Source organism: Artibeus jamaicensis, unplaced genomic scaffold, assembly GCF_021234435.1.
Source record: "Artibeus jamaicensis isolate MK-2021 breed Jamaican fruit bat unplaced genomic scaffold, CSHL_Jam_final contig_233, whole genome shotgun sequence".
Lineage (NCBI taxonomy): Eukaryota > Metazoa > Chordata > Mammalia > Chiroptera > Phyllostomidae > Artibeus > Artibeus jamaicensis.
In genome coordinates this window covers 64196507-64219232 of record NW_026521486.1, presented here as the reverse complement: position 1 = coordinate 64219232, position 22726 = coordinate 64196507, and the positions used below count along the sequence as shown (strand labels likewise).

Sequence of the window (22726 nt, the reverse complement as noted above, 5' to 3'; positions counted from 1 at the left end):
CTGGGGAGATCACAAGGAATAAGTAATATAAAGCCAGAAAATGGATTTAAGTCTTTTTGGTCATTTAAAAAAAAAGTTTATTTATTTATTTTTAGAGAAGGGATGTGAGGAAGAAAAAGAGGGAGAGAAACATCAATGTGTGGCTGCCTCTTGAGTGCCCCCTACTGGGGACCTGGCTTGCAACCCAGGCATGTGCCCTTACTCAGAATTGAACCCAAGACCCTTTGGTTCACAGGTTGGCTCGGTCCACTGAGCCATGCCAGCCAGAGCTTGGTCATTTTTAAACTTAATCTTAGAGTGTCTCGAACTGCTAAGGCCTTAGTTCCCCAGTCAGATTATCAGCTGGTAGGAGGCAAGGACCTTATTTCTCAGTCTTAGGCACTCCATAGTTATAGCCTTCTATTGAAACAAAAATAAAATGTAAACTCTCCAAGAATTTCATAAATATTTAAACATTGGAAGAAAGAAACAAATCCCAGGAAATCAGTTTCTCAAAATCACTACTCGAACACCACAGGACACTGGTGTTTGTGAGCCAGGGCCATAACCCATGGTGTCTGAAAATGTGTAGGGGTTTTCCTAGGTTGTCAGGATACTGTAAACATCCTGGGAGGTAGATAGGGACGTCAAATGTCTTGTAGCACATAGGACAGTCCCACAAAACTGCCAGACTTGAAATGCCAATAGTGCTGCTTCTCAGTAGCAGCACCTGGCTTAGCAGTCTAGTGACAGAAAACGTGGACCTAAACGCTGGATTGAGGTCTGACAGGGATGCACCTTTTTCTCCCTGTGTAACTCTCATCACGTTTACTGCGTGCACTCTCTTCTCCCTCACAGTTACTGCCCAGTAATGTCAGCATTTACTCACTAGCCTTCCAGAAACATGTCCCCCATGCAAGATATGATCTTCTAACAGAAAAAGCATAAGAATCAAAACATTATTAAGCAGCGCTTCTCTGACTTTACTGTGCTCACAAATCTCCTGGAAATCTTGTTAAAGCGCAGATCCTGATTTAGGAGGGCCGTGGCGGGGCCCTTGGGTGCGCTTTCTGACCAGCTCAAGGTGCTGGTGCTGTTTCTGTGGATCGCAGCCCGAGGGGTAAGATTTGAAAGTCACTTGGAGAAGCTCACTTAATAAATTAAACAATCGAGCATTTATTGTCTGTCCGTTGGTACCTTAAATCATAGAGATGGAGATAATGGGGTTTGGACATGAAGAGTATAGAATTTTGTTTCTTCACAGAAGGAACTTCCATCTGCTTTGCTACCTTAATCTGAGAGGAGGGGGCACTTTCCATGGACGATTATAGTTCTCAGGGACAAAACACAGAGAAATATTTTCTACGTGTGTTTTTGCTAAGATAAAAAGGACGTTTTGAGTCCTCAAATAATTTTAGTGGAGATATGGTAACTAAATAAAGAAAAAACTTTGTCACCATTCTTGGATGGAGGGTTGAAGCCTTGCATATCTCAGAACTAGTGTGAACTGTGTGAGTTTGAGTGTTTGCATGGGTTTGTGTGCTGTTGTATATGTGTATGTGTGAACCAGGAAGTCTTTACTATGCAATGCTTTCTGAAATATCACTGGAGAAGAGGGATCTGTTGTTCTTTCCCCCCAGCTGCCCACCCCCAACACTTCATCCCTCATGAATAATAAAGCTCTAAGTTGAGGGGCCAGGGGTTCCTGAGGCAGCTTTGACAGCGAACTTTGCATATTTTAGGCAGTGGAAGTTATTTGAATGTAGTCATTGAGAGAAGATACTACTCATTATCCACTTAAAATACTTCCCAGCTACAGCATGGCATTGTATGGAAACCAAGCAATTGGCTCTGATTTGGCCAGCTGATTTAGCAAGAAATTTTGTAAATTATGCAGTCCTTATACATGGTGCTGTTGAGTTTGTTAGAATGTTTTAAAATACACACACCCTTGACCATGGGTGTGAACTGACAGCCAATCCTATTTCCACAGGCAGTTGGAGACCAGGAACAGACCTTTCTTGGAACAGTAAGATAATGATTTCCTTTAAAATCCTCCTGCATAAGAAAATAACTAGGTGGTCAACTTGGCCAAGGGGAACTCCTGGAATTTTCTCAGTGTCTTTGCTGACCTGTGAGTTGCCTGAGTCACATTTTAAAAATGGTTCTTAACTGACTTACTGGTGTTCTGCTTGGAGGTCCAGCAGGAGCCAGTGTCTCTAGGAGAATGAGGCGTGCTCTGCCAGGGTGACGTGTCACTCCTGAGAGATGGTGCTGAGGGTCGCTGCCTGAATGTGCAGAGAGAGAGCAGCTGGAGGCTGTGGCTTTCTCAGGGAAGAGGTTTCTAAATTTGAAGCTACTAGAAAGTTCAATATACTGTATAGTCTTTCTAGGCCCAATTCCTGCTCAAACTGTTGCACCAGGACTAGCCCCGATCTTTGCTGTTGACTGCTGGCTGGTTTTATTGGTTTCTGTTTGAGTTGTCACTTTTTATCCATCCCCCTCTGTGCCCTTTGGATTGTGCTTATTTTGGCTTTATGTAAGCAGCATCTCTGGATGCTTGAATGAGGCAGATAAAATTCCCCAGGGTTTCTGAACTGCCCTTCATCTATTTTTGGTGCTGCAATGAATTTACCATAGCCCACAGCATAACTCAATCACTCTAAGCCTGTGAGCAAATTCTGAGTTTTTTTTTAACCTTTTCCTCAGGCATTTGATATAGGCTAAGCATACAGGCACATGATTCAATCGCCGATTATTCAAGATATGCCATATTTAGAGTTCTGTAATCACCAAATTTTCAGGTAGACGTTCAGCTCTGGCTCTTCATTTTGTGTTGGAAGCTGCACAGATCCTATTGTGTCCTCTGTGTGGCAACAAGGAAGTATTTAATACCCACTAAGGAACTGGTGACAGCCAATTTGTTCTCTGTCAGTCAACAGATCTTAAGAGAATCCTTGGCCTGTAGCCTGAGCTCTTTGACCCTTGCACACCTTCCATCCCCAGGGATCCTCCACCTGGTGAGGACGCATCATATTTATCACTATATATACCCTAGAGTTTAGCATACGTCTCTAAGCCTTTTTTTCCATTTTGAGTTTTTAATGAAAGTTGTATATAAGATTACTTTACTTCTGCAGCTTCTTGATTGTTTCTTCCTTGTATTTACCCTTTTCCTTTCTTACTTGGTGAAGTTGGCTTTCTGTTCAAGGATCTCTTTGTGGTCTTTGTCCAGCTTAGTCCCGTGATGACCAGCTTGCTGGGGTGGAAGCCCACAGGAGCAGGTGCACCGTTAGCTTTCTCCGGCTGCACTCGTTCAGTGGAGATGTCAGATTGCTTCCTGCAGCCCTGGGCTCCTTTGGCATTTTGCAACCCTTTGCAGTGTCCTCTCACAACCTGAAATTCATCACTCTCTCAGATGGGCATGGATCGAACATGGCACTTCCGTCTCAGCTCTTTGGAAAGAGGAGAAGACATAAAGTTGGTGAATGTGGGAAGGTGCATTGAAATGCCTTTTATGGTTCTTTCTTTCTTTCTCTGGTCAAAAGTTACGAAGGGATTGACCTTCATTTTGACTGCTGGCGTGTCTATGATGGTGGCAAAAGGGGAGAGCGCTAAGCTGTTCTTAATAGATGGGTTAGAGGGGGGCATTCATTCATTTGTTGATTGATTCATTCAATAAACTTTCATCAATAAACACTGTAGTCCAGCTGGAAAGCTGGGAATGGGGTTTCCCCAATTTTTGATAGGAATACATGCTAGTCACCTACCATTTGGGCACAAGATTTCCCCTCTTTCTCCCCTACTTCTTGGGAGCTTGCTCCTCCAAGCTTGTTAGCTCTGTGCTCCTATTTAGATGCACTCTTTTCCTTTGCCCCTGTGGGTCAGCACTACTTCTTGCAAAGTGAGCCCTCCCAATTCTGACTATAACCTGTTTCTGTTACTAATTTCTTTCATTCAGGGTCAAATGGAGGTTAAGGAGATAGTTGTCCTATGATGTGCACTGTGATGGCTTTGTGATGTGTACACTTGGCTAGGCTGAACTGCACCCTTATGGACTCCTTTCCAGCGTGTTTCTAGAAGGTGGCTTGGCAGGTGAGAAGGGCAATTCTCTTGCAAAAACTGGAGGATGGAAGGGAGGCAGCAGCTATTTTGTAGCAAGCACTCACACCCCTTCTTCCCATTGTTCAGCTGAGCGGCAATTGAAGTGCTGCTGTGAAGGGATTTTGAAGATGTAACTAAAGTCCCTAATTAGTCCACTTTAAATTAATCAAAGGGAGATTATTCTAGGAGATTTAATTAGCAAAAGCTTTTAAAAAGAGGGTTTAGACCCTTCTGAGATTAGAGAGTTCACAACACTCATGTTGTTGCTAATTTGCTGATTTGCCTCATTGGGGCGAAGCAGCCAGCAGTTACTCCTAGAACTGCTTGTCTTTCTAGCTGGATCTTCCTTCTATGTCACTGATTCTTGGGCCAAGAATGTGTATTCGGCTCCAGGACCGACAGCCCAGGCTTCTGCAGGATACCCTTACCCCCAAATTTCTTCTTGCAGGGTCCCAGCCTGCTTTTATTTTTGAAAGAAAAATAAAATGTAAACTCTCCAAGAATTTTATAAATATTTAAACATTGGAAGAAAGACACAAATCCCAGGAAATCAGTTTCTCAAAATCACTACTCGAACACCACAAGACACTGGTTTTTGTGAGCCAGGGCCATAACCCATGGGTGTCTGAAAATGTGTAGGGGTTTTCCTAGGTTGTCAGCATACTGTAAACATCCTGGGAGGTAGATAGGGACGTCAAATGTCTTGTAGCACATAGGACAGTCCCACAAAACTGCCAGACTTGAAATGCCAATAGTGCTGCTTCTCAGTAGCAGCACCTGGCTTAGCAGTCTAGTGCCAGAGAACGTGGACCTGAACGCTGGATTGAGGTCTGACGGGGATGCACCTTTTTCTCCCTGTGTAACTCTCATCACGTTTACTGCCTGCTCTCTTCTCTCCCCTTCCTGCCTGCCTGCCCTGTGGATATCAGCCCTTCTCAACCAGCTCCTGCACCGTGCAAGACAATTCCTTGTAATACATAACTGGACAATAAAAAAGCCTCCTGCTGGTTCTGCTTCTCTGGTTGAAGCCTGAGCAATGCATGACCTAAAGAAGCAGTTGTTTGCTTTACATGTCATAAAGCAGCTTGAAACCTTGCTAACCACTACCATGCATTCACTTCTTCATAACCGTGCTAAGGTTGGCAATACAGCAATACACAAAGCAGACATGGATGCTGCCCTTCCAGAGCAGATCTTCTAGCAGGAAGGCAGATGTTAAACAATATTCACAAGGATCATAAGGTCAACACGGAGCTGGCAGAAGGCATAACTGAAAGAGCCTACCCAGTCTGAGGTGTCAGAGAAGGGCAGTCAGGGCATGGGAGAAAGCAAGAGAAAACATGGGAATAAATGGGATCAGTTTGAGCAAGTCTTTAGAGAGCTGTTCTCCACCGTGGCAGAGGATGAAGCTAGATACACCACAGAGGGCCCTGCAAGCCAAGATGATGCCTGACAACCGTTCTTCTTCAAAACTCTTCATACTTTGGAACCCTATTTTTTATTTTATGATATCACACGTGGTTTCATTTCAAGCCTTGAAAGATCCCACAGTGCTAGTGTGTTTGCTCCTAGCACCGCTCATTTCCTTTCAGCTTTTTTCTACAAACCTCTTATGTAACCCACTATACTTTTTCTTAATTATGCAAGCACCAGCTGGCTGTTGTCATACTATTTTTAACCATTCTCTTGTCTTAGGCTTTGAATTCTCATGGTACACCTGTCGAGGGGGAAAGGAAACAAAACCTGAACTCCTCTAATGTGAGTATTTTCCTGACAATTCTCTTGTTTCAACACTTATTTTCTGTTCATTAAAACTCATAGGAAAGGCTTCTTGGAGGGTGGGCAGCTCACCTGGCTTCATTATTCCTGGTCTTCTGTCATCCCCTGAGGTGTGGGGAGCTCAGTCCTTCCTTGGGCTATTAACCCTTTTTGCCTGCCAAGCTTCCAGATGCTCTAAGGATTTTCTTAATTAAACCGCATGTCATCCTTGAAAATTGGGTGGTAAACACCATCAGTTCCATGGGCTAGAGAGAGAAGAAAGACTGAAGTGGAGATGCTAGATGGTACGTAACCAAACCAATCACAAATCTGAGTTAGGTTGAACAGTGTGAATGTAAATTCAGTTTTTGTCTTCCTTTGGTTTCCTTCATTATTCAGGCCCTGCTCCTCAGGTCTGTCCCTGTGGCTGTCTTTGGGAAAGCAGCTACGTATAGAGGGAGGAGCCGCATTTTAAAAGCACACTGATTTGGGCTGAAAGTCTGGTTCCCACCGTAGCCTAATTTTTTATTTGTAAAACAGGAATAGTATTATCCACCTATCAAATGACATGTGCAATGAAATTAGCATAGTGTGGGGCACATGGATGGGGCTCAGAAAATTTTAGGTATTAAGCATTACGATCTTGAAAAAGTTACCTTTTCTAGAGGCAGAGGGAAAGAGAGAGGGAAAGAATTGAACAGTTTATCTTACCCTTTGTACCTGTTTTTATGCAAGGAGTAAGAAGCACGGTCTGCTTTAAGAGCAGTACCTGGTCTCTCAAGGCCCGAGTCAGGAGTCACGATAGACTGGTTCATGGATTATGAATTTGTCCAGGCTCATTTCGAAGTGAGTTGGAGTTAAGTAAACTTATTGTGGTAACCATTTTGCAATATATGCATATATAAAATCATTATGTTGTATCTTAATACAGTGTGTTGTGTTAATCATATCTCAATAACACTAGAAAAAACTATCCTCACTGTTTAAAAAAAAGTGAATTAGAGAGAAAAAGTTTTGGGAATAGATAGTGGTGATGATTGCAAAATACTAAATGTAATTAATGCCACTGAATTGTACACTTCGAAATGGTTAAAATATGGTAAATTTTATGTTATGTATGTTTTTTCACAGTGAAGGATACAAGGAACGTGAACTGGAAAACGGCCTACTGGCTGTGGCTGAGTTACCCCCCCTCCCACTCCCAAATGCAGGCTGGCTCAGTAATAATATGACCCACTTATGAACAGATCTATACAGGAACTATTGTTGCTGAATGATGTCAGAACATGAGGTAGGAGGGTCATATCTAAACCCCTCCTTTTACAGAGAGGGAATTGGAGCCCCTGCAAGTGTGACTTACCCAAGACTATGCAGCATCCCAAGCCCCTGGGAACCAGACCACTGCTACTGGCCTGTGCTCTGCTGACTCCTGGGGGCCTCTAGAGCAATCAAGGCTTTCTGGGCACTCACATGGGACCTTTTTCTTCTATCTTTTCCCCAGATGCCTGATCCTTGTCTCTAAGAATTCAGTTGCCCAGAGTTCTCACATTGTATATAACCCAGGACTAGGGCACTGGGTTCCAGTCTTACCATAGTCCTCTCCCAGCTAAGCAAATGCAGACAGGAAATGATGTCTGACAGTTGCATAGCCTCTGTCCTGCTGTCTGAACTTCCATTGCCAGTCCTCAAACATTCCACACTCTTTCTTTTGTTAGGGCCCTTGCATATGCTGTTCTCTCTGCCATGAATATCCTTCTTCACTTTGACAATTTCTGTCCCTCCTTCAGCTTTCAAGTGAAATATCCCTTTATCGAGAAAGCTATCCCATTCTCCAGTCTATGTTCGCTCAGTCTATATGATTTCCTAGTAACCTACACTTCTCGGTAACTCTCATTCCACTTGTGATTACTTGTGTTACATCTGTGTTCCACGCATGAGGGCAGGGTCTCAGTCAGTCCCTGTCCACCATTGTTTCCCAAGCACTTAGCATAAGGTCTGGCATATTTGTGCTCAATAAAAATAAAAAAAATTTAAATCAACCCTGTCTTCTCATGAGGGAGAGAATGAAGATAATGATGTACCTTTCTGTGTATTAACAAGCGAGAGTGGCTGGGGGAAGTAGGGCAGACACTGCCTTTAATCCATAGAGGCTGGTCCAGGCACTCGCTGATGTTTTAAGGAACTGTATGAGCAGGGTGGGGGACTGACCTGGATGCCCACACCTGCACTGCATGCACTGAGGATGAACCCTGTATCAGCAGCAGAGGGGATATAAGTTTGACACGAGGGAATGCTTTCTGGTATGATATTGAGGCTCATTAAAAATGGGTCGGAGTACAGAGGACGCCTTCTCTAGGGGCCTCAGAAATCAGGCCAGAGTTCCATTTCAGGTGGTTATTTTAGGCCTACCCCAGGCAGCAAGGTGGACTTACAGCCTCTTAGGGTCCAACCACTCCATTCCTCTGACCCGTGATAAAGCTATACACATTGTTGTGGCCAATAAACACACAAGCTCGCACACAAATGGGAAACATGTGTAGCCAGTTCCGTGGCTGTAAATGTTGCTTAGTTCCTCTTTTACTGAACATTCTGAATTTACCTTTTGTTTAGAACATGACCTCAGTCTTCAAACATGCAAAGGTCTCTCTATAAAGTGCTGGTTCCATATTTTGAAGTGAGAACTGCGGCACGTACCAACTTAACCCTTGTATTGACATTTGCCTAAGAAGAGTTGAGGATACAAGCCAGGCAAGAGGGTTAGAAAAATAACCTGCCACTCTGACCGTTTGCCAGCATAAAAAGAAAGCGGTCTGGACATTGTTGTATGTCCTATCCAGTGAGGAGGGACACATTTTCTCTTTCTCTGGTTTTAAACTGAGGGAATGGAATGTACTTGAGTATGCAAATGAATCTAATTTAATTAACTTTTATGACCATGGCTCCTCCGAGATAATCATGGAAGCCCATTAGATTCCATTAAAATTCAGTCATTTCTCTGAAGCTTCAATGAGACACCCTTATCTTCTATAAGAAAAAACAAAACAAACAAAACAAAATGTGAGGAAGTCTAGTCAGAAACGACACAAAAGAGTGAGCTGTCTGCAGTGGTTCTGCTGTTCGGTCTAACCAGGAGCTGCTCACACAGCCGGGGCTGTCACCTGGAGCCAGGTGAGCCGGGCGCTGCGAGCAGCAGTGCGGAACCGTTCCAGGTCAGCCATGTCACCGCTGACCCAGAGTTCATCACCAACTGAAGCTGTGAAAGGTGAGGGTAATGATAGTTCATACTTCAGGGCAAAAACTCAAGCCTCGTGTGGACGAGCGAAGAATTGCCTTGACCTCAGGCCAGAGGTGAGGAGGAACTTATGCTACTTATTCCTCTGCTGCCCAGTTTTGTGACATTCTGTCCATTTTCATCTCCCTGGTTACACTTGTAATACATACTTATTGAAAAAAAAAATACAGAATGGCTAAGAAGACATTGCCCGCATTAAGAAAGAAGCTGGAAGTCTCTCTTCTGCAATTTTGTTTCCTTCTTTCTCCCTTACCAAGCAAATTTTAGAGGATGGAGTGTGTTTGGGGGGAAATAGAAAGGGGTGGGATAGGGTGGGGTATGGAGGGTGTACCGAGTGCTCGGAGGGGGGGTGTCACCCTCCGGTTCCTTTCAAGTCTGTATCCCATGCCACTCACCTCTCTTATTTCTGATGGTATACAATTACATAGCTGCTGATGGATTCTGAATCCTGGCCCCTAAACCGTTGCTCATGGTTAGAAAATGCGCACTGGATCCACCCTGAGAGTGCCTTGACGTGGGTTTAGCAAAGAGTGCAACTGAGTTTCTGGAAGCTGTGTTGCCTGCCAGCTCTCAAACATTTAATGTAATGTGACTTCAGTACTGCAGTTAATTTTAGCATGAACATAGGAGATATTTCTACTTCTTCACATAGGCAGTTATACCCCCCAAAAATATATTCCAATAGTAGGTCCCATGATTATGTGAGTATATAATTGTGCAGACTGTTAATTGAGAGGTAAAGTTGCGGTAGAAGGTTTTTTGTAATTGAGTGGATTTAAGAAATCAAATTTTATGTTTCTTTTAGTTAGATTTAAAAAAAAATAATACAGTACTTAAATTCTACCAAAGATACATAATTATAAAAATATAATAATGTGGAGAACTGACAGATACTTCTGTGGTTATAAGGAAAAGGAGAAATAAAGGTAATACAGAATGATTGTAAGCAAATCTTTTTTTGTTTCACCAGTAGTTTCATCTGTCTCTGTTTCAAGACATATAGCTTCACTGGGTGTCACAGTGATTCCCTCTGCCATGTCCTGGAGCAGGACTGAATCAGCGGGTGTCTGGACTACTGTGCCTTCAACAGCTAGCATCTGCGGAGCAGTTACTGCATGCCAGGCAGCGTGTCCTAGAGCATGGCGCATCAGCTTGTTCTAACCCTGCTATCAATATTCTGAAGTCAATTGCACCCATTGAGGCAGTGAATACTGAATACTCCTTCTTCTCTCTTCTTGTTTGCTAACAGATCCCAGTTTTGCCTGGGGTGTCAGTTTGTCCAACTAAACACTCACTTTCCCAGCCTCTATCACTGCTGAGGTGGCTTCTCGATCCAGTTCTAGCTAGTGAGATGTCAACAGAAGTCTGCTGGGGTCTTCTGGGGAGATTCCCCCCTTTTTTTGATGAAATGGGACCCACATAGATAGAGTAAAGCTTGCAGCCTGTTCCAAGTTTTTTTCCGCCTTAGGTTTAAATGTGATGGCGGAAGCTACCTTAGGCATAAGTTTGATGGAGCTGTAGCAGCTGTCTCGGAAATATAAGGCAATGAACCAACACGCTAAGAAAGGCAGAGTTGAAAGGTAGGAAGAACCTGGGATCTCAATGGCTCTGTTGAATAACTAAACCATCCCCAGCGACTGCCTGCTCTATACTTCCAGTCATCTGAGAAAAGGAAGCAATTTTTAAAGCTATTGTTGGGCAGGCATTCAGTTACTTGCAGCTGAAAGACTAAATAACATGCCAAATTTATATGATATTTCAGTGCTACTATGGGGATTTGACCTCACATATTCTGACTCTAAAATCCACAGCCTACTCTCTTAGACATGATTCTGTATCGCATCCCACTGTGTTAGGTTGAAAGGTCTACTTATGAACTTTTTTCAGGAAACTTGAGCTCGATCTTAATCCTCCTTCTGATTTCTCTTCCTCAGAGATGCCAGTGTGATACATCTAAAACCAGATCTGACCATTTCATTTTCTTTCTTAAAATCCTCAACCGTATTTCTCCCTCTACAGCAGGCATGTAACCTCATGACTTCAGAGCCATACTCTATAGGTAGCATAATTGTAGAGGCAAGTAGGTTGTAAGAAAATCAAATGTGTTGATGTGTCATTTGTCTAGTGCTAGGTCTCAAATTTTCCCCAAAGTTAGTAGCCTAAAACGACAAACCCTATTTCTTATGTAGTTTCTAAGAGTCAGGAACCGTGGATCAACTTAGATGAGTGGTTCTGGCTCAGGTCTTTCATGAGGTGCAGTCACGATGTTGATGGGAACTTCAGTCAACTGAACACTTCACTAGAGCTGGAGGATTCACTGCAGAGAGGTCACTCATATGGCTGTTAGCTGAAGGCTTCACTTCCTCACCACGTGGGTCTCTCCTCACAACATGCCAACAGATTTCCTCCAGAGCAAGTGATCCAAGAGAGGCAGAATTGCAATTTTTTACAACATAGCCTTGGAAGCTACATAACATCATTTCTGTCCTATTCTGTTGGTCACACATACCAAACCTGACAGAATGTGGTAAGGTACTACTGCAAAGGTGTGGAGACCAGAAAGGAAGGATTGGGGGGATATCTTTGAAGCTATTGACCTTAGAGATGTGAAACTGAACACAGGAAGCCTCATTTAAAATGAAGTCAGGAGGCCAGAAGGGGGAATTCTCACATACCACCACTAGTCCACAAATACACACCCCAACAGGAAGAAGCACTGATTACAGACTCCAACAGGAAGTGATGTACCTTGCATCCCCAACAAAAAGTGTCTCTACTTGACTACCCAAGCAAGAGAAAGGAAGATTTTCTCCTTGCCTAGCAACAAGCCCAGCCAATGGGAACTGTTGCAACTCAGTCAATGAGAAACTGTCACTACTCTGAACTCTCATTTTCCAGTGGACATTCATTCAAAGTATCTCCTCTCGACTTCCTCCTTTTTCTATACAATGTTCTTTCCTTTGTTTGCTGGACTTGCCTACAGTTATTACTATTACATGATTGTCCTGAATTGTAATTCTCTGCTATGCCCTAATAAACCTATTTTTGCTGGTGAAAAATAACTGGCTGTCTGGTTGATAAGGTCAACAGGTCACTAGGGGACAAAATGATGGTATTTACCTTCAGTTTCAGCCAATCTCTCCATAGAAGAATATGAGCCCTATATTGCTAGTTTTCCATCTCTCAAAAAACCCCCCAAATACAGATTTCTAAGTTAAATCTCATAATAGCATATATTGACTCACAGGAATTTAAAAAATCCTGTGGAGTCTATGGCCATAGCACCCTGAATGTGCCCAATCTTGTCTAAAAAATCCTGTGGGGGCCAAACAAAATACAAACACAGTCCAGACAGAGCCAGTTTGCAACCACTCTGACTCCATAACACAGCAGGCATATGTAGGTCCAGTTCCAATCTATGTGGCTGTTTGGAGTGATACTTTTGGTAGGTTTCTGAAGACAAGTCCAGACTTCACCAGGAATGTGTACTCTGATAATTCAGTAGTCTGTATGGATGAAGGTGTGGAGAGTGATAACACATGTGCTTTTAGATTGTTACGCACAGCCATATAATATATTGCCCAAACTAGATGCCTTTGAGAGTAAAAGGGGGTGCTATAATAATTACAATGATATAGTAAATTAAAATAAATTGGGAGTGTCTCAGGCAAAACAGCCCTGTGTGAAGTCACCCCAGTGTCATCCCTCACTACTCATTTCTATTCATTAGGGCCACACCACGGTGCTCAGTGTTCTCAGAGCACACACGTACTTCTAAACCCACTGTCTCCACTCCCGCTATGTCCCCTGTTCATCCTACTTTCTCCTCATTCCCACTCTCTGCTTCCTCTTGGACTTCCACTTCTTCAAGTCCTAGTATTTTTCTCCCCCTGTTGCTTTCACCTCATCTCTTCTTTTCCAGGTTAATTGCTATTTCATCAGGGTTTTGTAGCATTTTATACATACCTTAAATGCAGAGTTTATCACAGTATCCCACACAGATTCACATGTTATTCATTTAGGACTTTCTTACCAATATAAGTGTCTGGTATAAAGTAGGTGCTAAATCATCATTTATAAAATGTTATTTTGAATCTCACCTCCACTCTTTCATTAACACTCTCTTCAGGAGATGATAACAAGTGGTGAAAATGCCAAGTGGGCTACAAGAGAGAGGTAGTGCAGGAACACAGAAAATCCACAAAGTGGATAATTGCTTCTTGAATTACTACTGATCATTAGCCTAAATAGTGCTTGCAGTAAGTTCAAATTCTTCTCTTTCTTTTCACGTCTGAGTGACCAGAAATTGTTTTCACTGAGAATGAGTGTTTATCTTGATAGTGAGAATGTGTACTAAGACCCACACTATAAAGACTAAGAGTACTTAATGTTTGTATGTGTTTTATAAAAACTGTCTCCCTGAGACGCTCATAACTAAGCAATGAAAATCAGTCCCAGGCTACACTGAACATAGAGGGGAAATTTTTCCCTCTCATGTGCACATCTAACATTTACCAAAACTCATGTGTGTTGTCTATAAGCCTTTCGGGGAGGGAACAGAAACTGACCAAGGGAAGTGTGCTCTATAAACTGTCATGAATAAAATTAAACTACAGGATATTAAAGGGATAGTCCTATGAAACTGAGATGTGTTTTTTTTTAGTGCTGGGTAGAGTTAATGGTAGGACACCATTAAACCCAACCAATTACTATTAATTTTAACCCTCATAAGTCTCAGAAAGGATAGAGCAAATGATAATGACACAGTGTCTTTTTTTTTGGTGAGCTTTCATTTTGGCTCCTTCTGTATTAGAAGACCCAGAAAACTTGGACCCAGTTCTGATTCTGGTCCTTTTTGACAGTATGATTTGAAGTAGGTCATAACTTTTCTCTGAACCATCTTCCTATTTAAGATGGGCTACTCGTAATGCTTATTTCACAAGGTTATATGATATAGATATGTGAAAGGACTTTGTAGACTGGGGTGAAGTCTACCAATGGCAGCTAGGACTATTTTAGGCTGATTTGCAGGCAGTGGTGATGGGGAGGGAGTGGGAGAGAGGCACACAATGGAGAACCATACTTAAGCCACCCCCAGGCCTCTTCTGACTGAAACCCTGGATTATCCCATAATAGCAAGGTTAATAATACCACCCAACAAAGCAGGAGTACTTAAAAATTAGTCTGGGACAAGGTTGGGTTTGCCAGGGAGGGTTGGTCCTGTCACCATATGCTTTAAACCTGTGGTTGGCAGTCAGTTTGTTGCTCTATTATTGCCTACTTTGGAAAGAGTGAGCTAAATTGGAAACCTCTTTTCTCTGTTTAGGGCATTTCTGCTGAGCCCCAGAGTGTTGATTATAGTTCTTACACTCTGCTACTGGCTGTTTTAATCTTGACTCATCTCCAGACGCATAAATATCCTGCAGAAAATATTGGGGTTTTAAAAGTTGCCTATCTCTTGACCTTGTACCTTAATGTGTCCCATGTACAATAATAACCAGAATGTAGAAGCTTTCCTACCTTATTGTCCCCAAACTACGCAGGAGCAAAAACTTTGACAGACTCCCTTCAAATCTTTTGAAAGAGAGGCAGACAAGTGTAGGCAAGTTTCTCTCCAGTTGTGTGACCTTGGGTGGTTCCTTCTACTATGGAAATAGGGATAATAATAACTAATGGGGAGGCTGTTGTGATCATGAGCAATAATGTAAGGAAGAGCTCCTGGAATATTATAAATATCCAGTAAATACAAGTTCTTATTATTAGTAGTAATAATAACATTATAGGCATTCAGAACAAAGCAATATTTGAAGTGAACCCTGGGGAGACTGATTTATACTTAATAGTGAAGCGGCTATCCAATCAGTATTTGCCATGTACTGATTTAGAAGGAAGTCCTGCCCTAGAGCTGGGGACAAATGTCAGCACACAAAAATCTAAATAGCAATGCAATACATGGAGGACATTTCAGTACACTGAAATACCATTAAACAAGATAATCCAAGATGGACTGAATAAACCTAGAGCGATTTATTTATTATTTTAGTTAAGTAGCTGCCTAGGTGTCACTCTATAATATACTGAAAGCAGCATTGCTTGATGATACTTCATGACCATGGAATGTGACAATGAGGTTGCATCAGAAGTGATTGGTGCCCTTAGGGAAGCTGGGTGGAAAGCTGACACTGCGGACCAGGAGAGATGTATGTGGCATCTGGGGGTGGGGAGGGGCGCCTGTTCTAAGACTGCTGTCTCTGGAGAAGTTGACTGGGGCCTTGTTATATCCTTACTGCTGCTTTTTACCTTCTGTGTCCCTTCTGCTGCATGCTGGCACTGGCTGAGACTTCGAGAGGGAACACTGATTTTTCCCCTTACTCTTCTACTTTTTCCTGGGAACCAGAGAGACAGGTGTCAATCTACTAGCAAAGAAAGGAAGACTCATGAGTGGTGAGAGACAGTACTTCTGGAGTATTTGTAAGGCTTTGCATTTTGATGTTGCAAAATGTCCCCAGAGTTTTAAAAATATTGAGTAAATAATAAAAAATGATAAAACACTTTTTAATAGCCTAAGGTGGGTACAATATTGTTGCTCTGGTGAAAAAACTATGATGTAATGTTAAATCATTCTTCTTCATGAAATTTTTTTTTAATGAAGCAGGAACTAACAAATACTGAATTGAGAAAAAAGTTGTGGTTGAATAATATGTAATATCGAGTTTTCATAGGCTGTTGTGAATGGTTCAAAGAGCTATGAAGTCATATGAAAACTGAAAGTAGATTTACTATTAATTTTGGTCAATCATAGTCTGGGATTATTTTGTGTACTTGTTTTATGGTCAGTCTTTGCACCAGGATGGAAACCTGGTGAGGGAACACCAGCACCAAGTTTCTGTTTCCTGCTATGTCTCCTGTCGGCTGTACAGCGATGGGCATATGTTTGTGGAATGAAAAATTCATAATCCAGCCTCCCCTACTGGCTAAAAATTACTCTTGTCTTAAATTTACTTAAAATAATAAGTACTAAAATGAGGTATCTAAAGTTGTTTAAAAAAACAAATCAAAACTCAATCCTAACCTGAAATTACATAGATGATAATCATAAATATATTCTTCACTAGAAAAAGATTAGTGTGGCTATATATTTCAACATCTTTCATTTTCAGATAAATTATTCAACATTATTAGATTAGTTATAAAGGACATCAATCAATTACCACTGCAGGGCTGAGTCTTCAAGAATTTTTTAGAAGACAGATTGGCAAAGCTTTAACTCTTCATACTTCCCAGGAAAAGATTAAAGCAATTTGGACTCTCACCAGTCTTCCTCCCTGCCCCCTCTATTGAAGATATAATTAGCGTGCACATTATTTGGGCTGCCAAACTTAGGTAGAGGTAAGAGTTTGAACAAAGAGCATGAGATTGAAGCACTCCTTCCCCTGCCACTGTAGGAGTGAAGTCTGGCACGTCCCGTCTTTTAATGGCAATGAACCGAACACCAACCCTTGATGGCTAAAGACTCGGTGTTTTTATGTTGTTTTATGGAAGTTCCTACTGGGCCTTTACATATTAAAATAAATCATTGCTGCTTATGTTGGTTTTGTTCTTTATTTGCTTGATGTAGTTCATCTGCATTGGAGGTATTAAGAATCACTGTTTGATCTATTGTATTTATTGTCACACGTTTATACTTTGGATAACCTATAAAAATATGCTGTTTAAAGGCATTAAAGGACAATTAGCATCCTGCATTGCCATGGTGTTTAGTTTTACAGATATCTCTTAAAGTATAGTAAGACAATTAAAAACAAATTCTAGATTAGGGAGACAAGTTTGTCCTGGTTTGCCAGGGACTTTCCTGTTTTTAAAATGGAATGTCTTGAATCCTTAGGATCCTTTCAGTCCTGGACAAACTGAGAAGGTTGGTCACTTTATTTCTAGTTGTGCTGTTGAGAGAACTTCATCAGGATTTCTTGAAACCAGAGCATGCAATTGATTTGGAGTCCAACATTGGATTTTTTAAAAATTTATTTTAATTAAGTATAGTTGGCATATAATCTTATATTAGTTATATTAGTTTCAGGTATATAATATAGTGAGTGATTCAACATTTTTATACCTCATACTGTGATTATGCCAATAATCCTTGTAATCATCTGTTACTGTATAAACTTATCACAATATCATCAACTATACTTTCCTTCCCCTTTTCATTCATCTCCCACCCCTCCCTTCTGGCAACCATCTCTTTGGTCTCTGTTTCTATGATTTTGTTTTTGCTTTATTTCATTCCATTTTATTTTAAGATTCCACATAGAAGTGGAATTTGTGTTTCTCTGCCTGACTTATTTCACTTAGCATAATACACTCTAGATCCATGCACATTGTCGCAAATGGCAAGATTTCATTCTTTTTTACTGCTGTGTAATATTCCATTGTACATATAACTCTCTCTCTCCCTCCATATATATATGTGTATGTACATATATATATCTTCTTTATCCACTCATCTATCAATGGACACCTAGGTTATTTCCATATCTTGGCTATTATAAATAATGCTGCAATAAACATAGGTGTATCTTTTCAAATCACTGTTCTTGTTTTTGGATAAATATCCATAAGTGGAATTTCTGGGTCATATGGTATAAGTATTTTTGGTTTTCTGGCAAAGGAGGGAAAAATGTACATTGTAGTAGCAGCAGTCTCTTCAACAAATGGCGTCAGGGAAACTAGGCAGATACATGTAAAAAGAAAATAAAACTGGATCACTCTCTTATACCATATACAAAAGTAAACTTAAAATGGGTTAAATACTTAAATGTAAGGCCCCAAACCATAAAATTCCTAAAAGCAAACATAGGTGGTAAACTATCTGATATCAGTTTAAGTAATACCTTTTTGGACATGTCTCCTTGAGCAAGGGAAACAAAAGAAAAAATGAATGGAACTACATCAAACTAAAAAGCTTCTCCACAAAAAAGGAAATCTTCAACAAAACAAAAGCAACCTACTAACTGGGAAAATGTATTTGCAAATGATATATCCAATAAGGAGTTATATCCAAAAACATATAAAAACTCATACAACTCAAGAGCAAAAAACCCCCATCTGATCAAAAATGGGCAGAGAACATAAAAAGACATTTCTCCAAAGAAGACATACAGATGGCCAACAGACATATGAAAAGATGCTCAACAACACTAATCATTAGGAAAATGCAAATCAAAACTACAAAGAGATACCACCTCACACCAGTCAGAATGGCTATTATTAAAAAGTCAACAAATAACATATGTTGGCGGGATGTGTAGAAAAGGGAATCCTTGCATATTGTTGATGGGATTGCAAACTGGTGCAGCTCCTATGGAAAAAAATGGTATGGAGATTCCTCTGAAAACCAGGTGATAAATCCCTACCATGCAAAGAAACATGTCAATAGCAGTAAAAGCATACATGTTTTAAGGGATCATCTTGTGCAGAATTCTTTGAAGTATTACCCTTTGGAACCAGTCTGGAATTAGAATTTGTGCCTTGCTCCTTTTTGGTTCCAGGAACACAGGGTCAGGTTACTCAGAAGCATTTGAAATTGTTTAGAGAACTGTGAAGAATTTCACCAGACTAAACAAATTACACATGACTTCAAGACTGACTCCAAAGGGGCTGCTGAGGATAGTGTCCATATCAAAGGTGGCAGTGATGCCTTTGGTAGAATGAATCCTTGCTGCAAAACAATCTTACTCGAGAACCAGCTTTCCCTGCATGCAAATGAATTGATCTGTGCATCTAAAAATGCTTCTATTGTTCCTTCTGCTGTGCTGCAGACATGAATGCAGGGGGAGGAAAGTGCTGGAAGCCATGATCACCGGGGATTAAGGACATTGTGTCCATGGTTTAAGCACCCTACTCATCTATTGTACATGTTAATTCCTTGAACCTTTGAACTTGTCAGTCTGCTTTTCCAATTCCCTTTTTTATGATTGACACCTGATTCCTGGGGAGTGGAGGCAGCATGGCATAGCAGCAAGAGCAAGGGTTTAGTCAGATAGATGGGGTTTAAATCCTGGCTCTGCCAAGTATTAACTATAAAATGTAGGCAGCCTCTTGGCTTCTTTGTGTCTCACTTTATCATCTACTAAATAGGTTTCATGATTCTTCTCATGATTGTTATGAGGACTAAATAGAATGATACACATGAAAGTGCTTAGTAGGTAATGAAATTATACTAAAAAGGACAACCAAGCCCACATACACTGATGATTATAGACTATCTTTGGGCACTTACATGCCAAAGATGGTCTTAAAAGGCTGCTGGTTTGGTAAATGTTGGGCTTGAAGTAGAGGAAGCACTTTAAATTAAGAGTCAGGGGATATGGAATCTATCCTGGGCTCTACACTTAACTACTCTTGTCTTTTGGTTTCCACTGAGCTGAAGTGTGAAAATAGTGTCAAATGATTCCTAGAATTCCTGACATTCCTAAAACTCCATGAATCTGTGAAGCCTGAAACTTGTGAATCTGAGGTGTGTCTGTGTTCTAGAAAAACCACATGTCACATTATATTCCACAGAATACACCATCCCACATCTTGAAATTCTGCCTCAGGAAGAGTGGTTTCTTGCAGTCTTATATAGAATTTAACACGGCCTTATGCATTCTTTCCCCATTCCATAGCCATAGCTGTTTTTATTGGGAGTGGAAACCTATTATATGTTGGGCCTGTTAGATTCTCTTGCTGGGCACTTGGGATTAGAATATGGAAAATGTACTTAACAGACAGTGATGCTGGACCTGAAATATTGTGATGTAGGTGTTTAGAGGCTGAGGGTACCATTTTTGTGGAAGCCATGATGGGTCATGTCAGAGCAGAGTTGGAGGAAGGCAGTATGGAAGTAGGTTTGATGGAGAGGGAGAGTGAGGGACAAGGAGAGGGAAAGATGGAGAAAGTAACTTCTTTGGTCGTTTTCCATTACAGTCACACACAGGCCTTGCTATTCATCCTACAGTTGAGTTCTGTGAAATTTTTTTGTATAGTTGACCATTGAACAACATGGGGGTTAGGGACACCAACGCCCTGCACAGTTGAAAATCCGGGTATAACTACAGTCGACCCTCTGCATTGGTGGATTCTCAACCACAGGTCAAAATACTGTATTCTCTTTCACCTAAAGCAGACTTAAATGGCCCTTCTGTCCTTTATGAGCAACCATGCCATAAGACATGTGGTGACATAACTGGGAACTGGTTACAGGGACTGGGAATTCTCCAACAGCAGGGACTTTGTCTTGGTCCCTTTTGAAACAGGCATTTGGCCCAGCATTCTGCACAAAGTAGGTGCTCAATGCATTTATACTGAAATGACATGAAAATCATAGATTTGTGTATAAATAGTGCCATTGATGGCATTTATATAAGAAGGGTTAATATTAGTAGATAATTATATTTCAGGAAGCATGTCCCTGAATCCTTCCAATTGGTCAAGAGACATCATTGAATGCTGTCTTCGCTGTGTCTTATGACCTATTCACGTGTAGCTCACTGTAGCTTTATTTTACAATACTGCATTTGTTGAGCTCAATGGCCCAGGATTGCTTTACATACTGTGGAAATACCAATTTATAGTTTCTCTACATAAGCAGCTTTCAGTACAGTTGGGAAAACATGAAAGAAGGAAGGAAGGAAAGAAAGAGAGAGAAAGAAAGAAAGAAAGAAAGAAAGAATGAAAGAAAGAAAGAAAGAGAAAGAGAGAGAGAAAGAACCAAGTATCATGATTTGCAGTGGATTTCAAACACCTGGGAGAATGGAGGGTCAGCAAGACCCTCCATTATATTTAGAGAAGGTTTATAGAACTCCTTGAGGTCTGGGTGGGATTTGGCAAGGCAGAGAGGTGGAGAGGAGGAGGACAAAAGACTAAGCAAAGGCATGGGGGCAGTGCTGAGTTGTGCAGTTAAACTGCACTTGTGCAGTGTGCATTGTTAAACTTACAGCTTAACAATTTGTGTTAAGAACTTTGAGATAGAATGACCAAGTATAGGAGGACACATTAGAATATAGTTAAGAAGGCTGACTCTGGAGTTGAGCTTTCTCAATTCAATTCCCAGTTCCATTCCCACCTTACCCTTTACTGTCTTTGTGATATTGGGCAATTTATTTAATCTTTCTGTTCCTCAGTTTCCCCACCTGTACAACTGGGGATAATAATAGTATCTACTTCATAGGGATGCTTTAAGGATTAAAGGGGATACTGTTTGTAAAGTTCTTAGAGTAGTGTCTGGCACTTACTGAGCACCTGATCAATGTTAGCTGATACTATCTGTTGTCATAGATATCTGGTAAGATGATAGGTATCTGCTAGTAAGATCCAATTAAAACAACTACCCCATTAATTTGGAACCACCATATTGAATAGTAAATCTCTTGGTCATTTAGAAAGTCAGTTACTGTCCAAGTTGTTGCTGAGCTTTTGGAGCACTTGAAAGGATTGGTTTAGGGTAGGAAAAAACATTGAATGAATGTGTAGAACTCAGTGGAACACCTTGAGAACTAGGAGGAGAAGTTTGAACTTGGTGAACAACTACTCAGAGCATGGTTATTTTTTCTTCCTGAGCAGGTAAGTGATATGGTTAAAATTTAAAAAAAAAAAGGAGAGACAGGGATAGGAGGTCCAGAAAGGACCCCTGAGGAGGCTATTGCAATAATTCAGGTGTGAGGTGACAAAGGCCAGACGGGGCTGTGGCTGTGACATAGAAATGTGTTGGGAAATCTGAGAAATTTCAAAGAAATGGTGTCTACTTCTTGCCACCTCTACTGACACCACTCCAGTCCAGGCCACCACCACCTCTTGCTTGGATTATTGTAACACCCCCTCACCCCTACTGCTTGTTGCCCTCATCTTGGGCAGTCTTATCTCAACACAGTTAATCCTTTGTGTGCACTGTGCGACAGCTCCCACCTCACTCGGAAGACAGCTGAACTCCTCCTACTGTGTGCCTACTGGTTCTCTCCACTCCGCAGAGCTGTCATCCCTGCTGTTTCTCAGATGCACTGGACCTGTTCCTGCCTCAGGCATCTTGCCTGTGCCTCTTCTTCCCTTCAATATCTCCAGAGCTAATTCCTTCATCTTCCCCTTAGGTCTCTGCTCAGATGTCTCCTTATTAGTGACATCTTCCTTGGCCACCCTTCTAAAAATAGTTGCCCCTGTCTACTTTGGTACTTCCTGCCCACCTTACCCTGATTGGCTATTTTTCGTCTTATCACCACCTGACATTTATAATTTCTTTATTTGTTCATTGTCTAATTTCTCCACTAGCATGTTAGCTCTAAGATGTCAGGTATCTTTGAGTGCCTTGCTCACTGATGCATACACAGGACCAGAAGAGTGCCTGACATATAATAGATGCTCAATAAATATGTGTTGAATGAATGTGCAAATAAAAGTGATTGGATTTGTTATATTAGACACAGTGTTTGATGCCTCTTCAGAAGCTGACTCATTTGCTCCTTGCAAGGACCCTGTCAGAATGTATTGTTCTCATTGTCTCCCAAATGATGATATTGAGGAACCAAGATAGGAGCTCAAAGCTAGTAGGTGAAACAATCA

General features: G+C 41.3%; 1 pseudogene; it reads right to left on the bottom strand.

Moving 5' to 3' along the window:
* Positions 1 to 3107: 3107 nt before the first annotated feature.
* Positions 3108 to 3603, bottom strand: LOC128626813 (60S ribosomal protein L26-like; annotated as a pseudogene).
* Positions 3604 to 22726: the final 19123 nt, after the last annotated feature.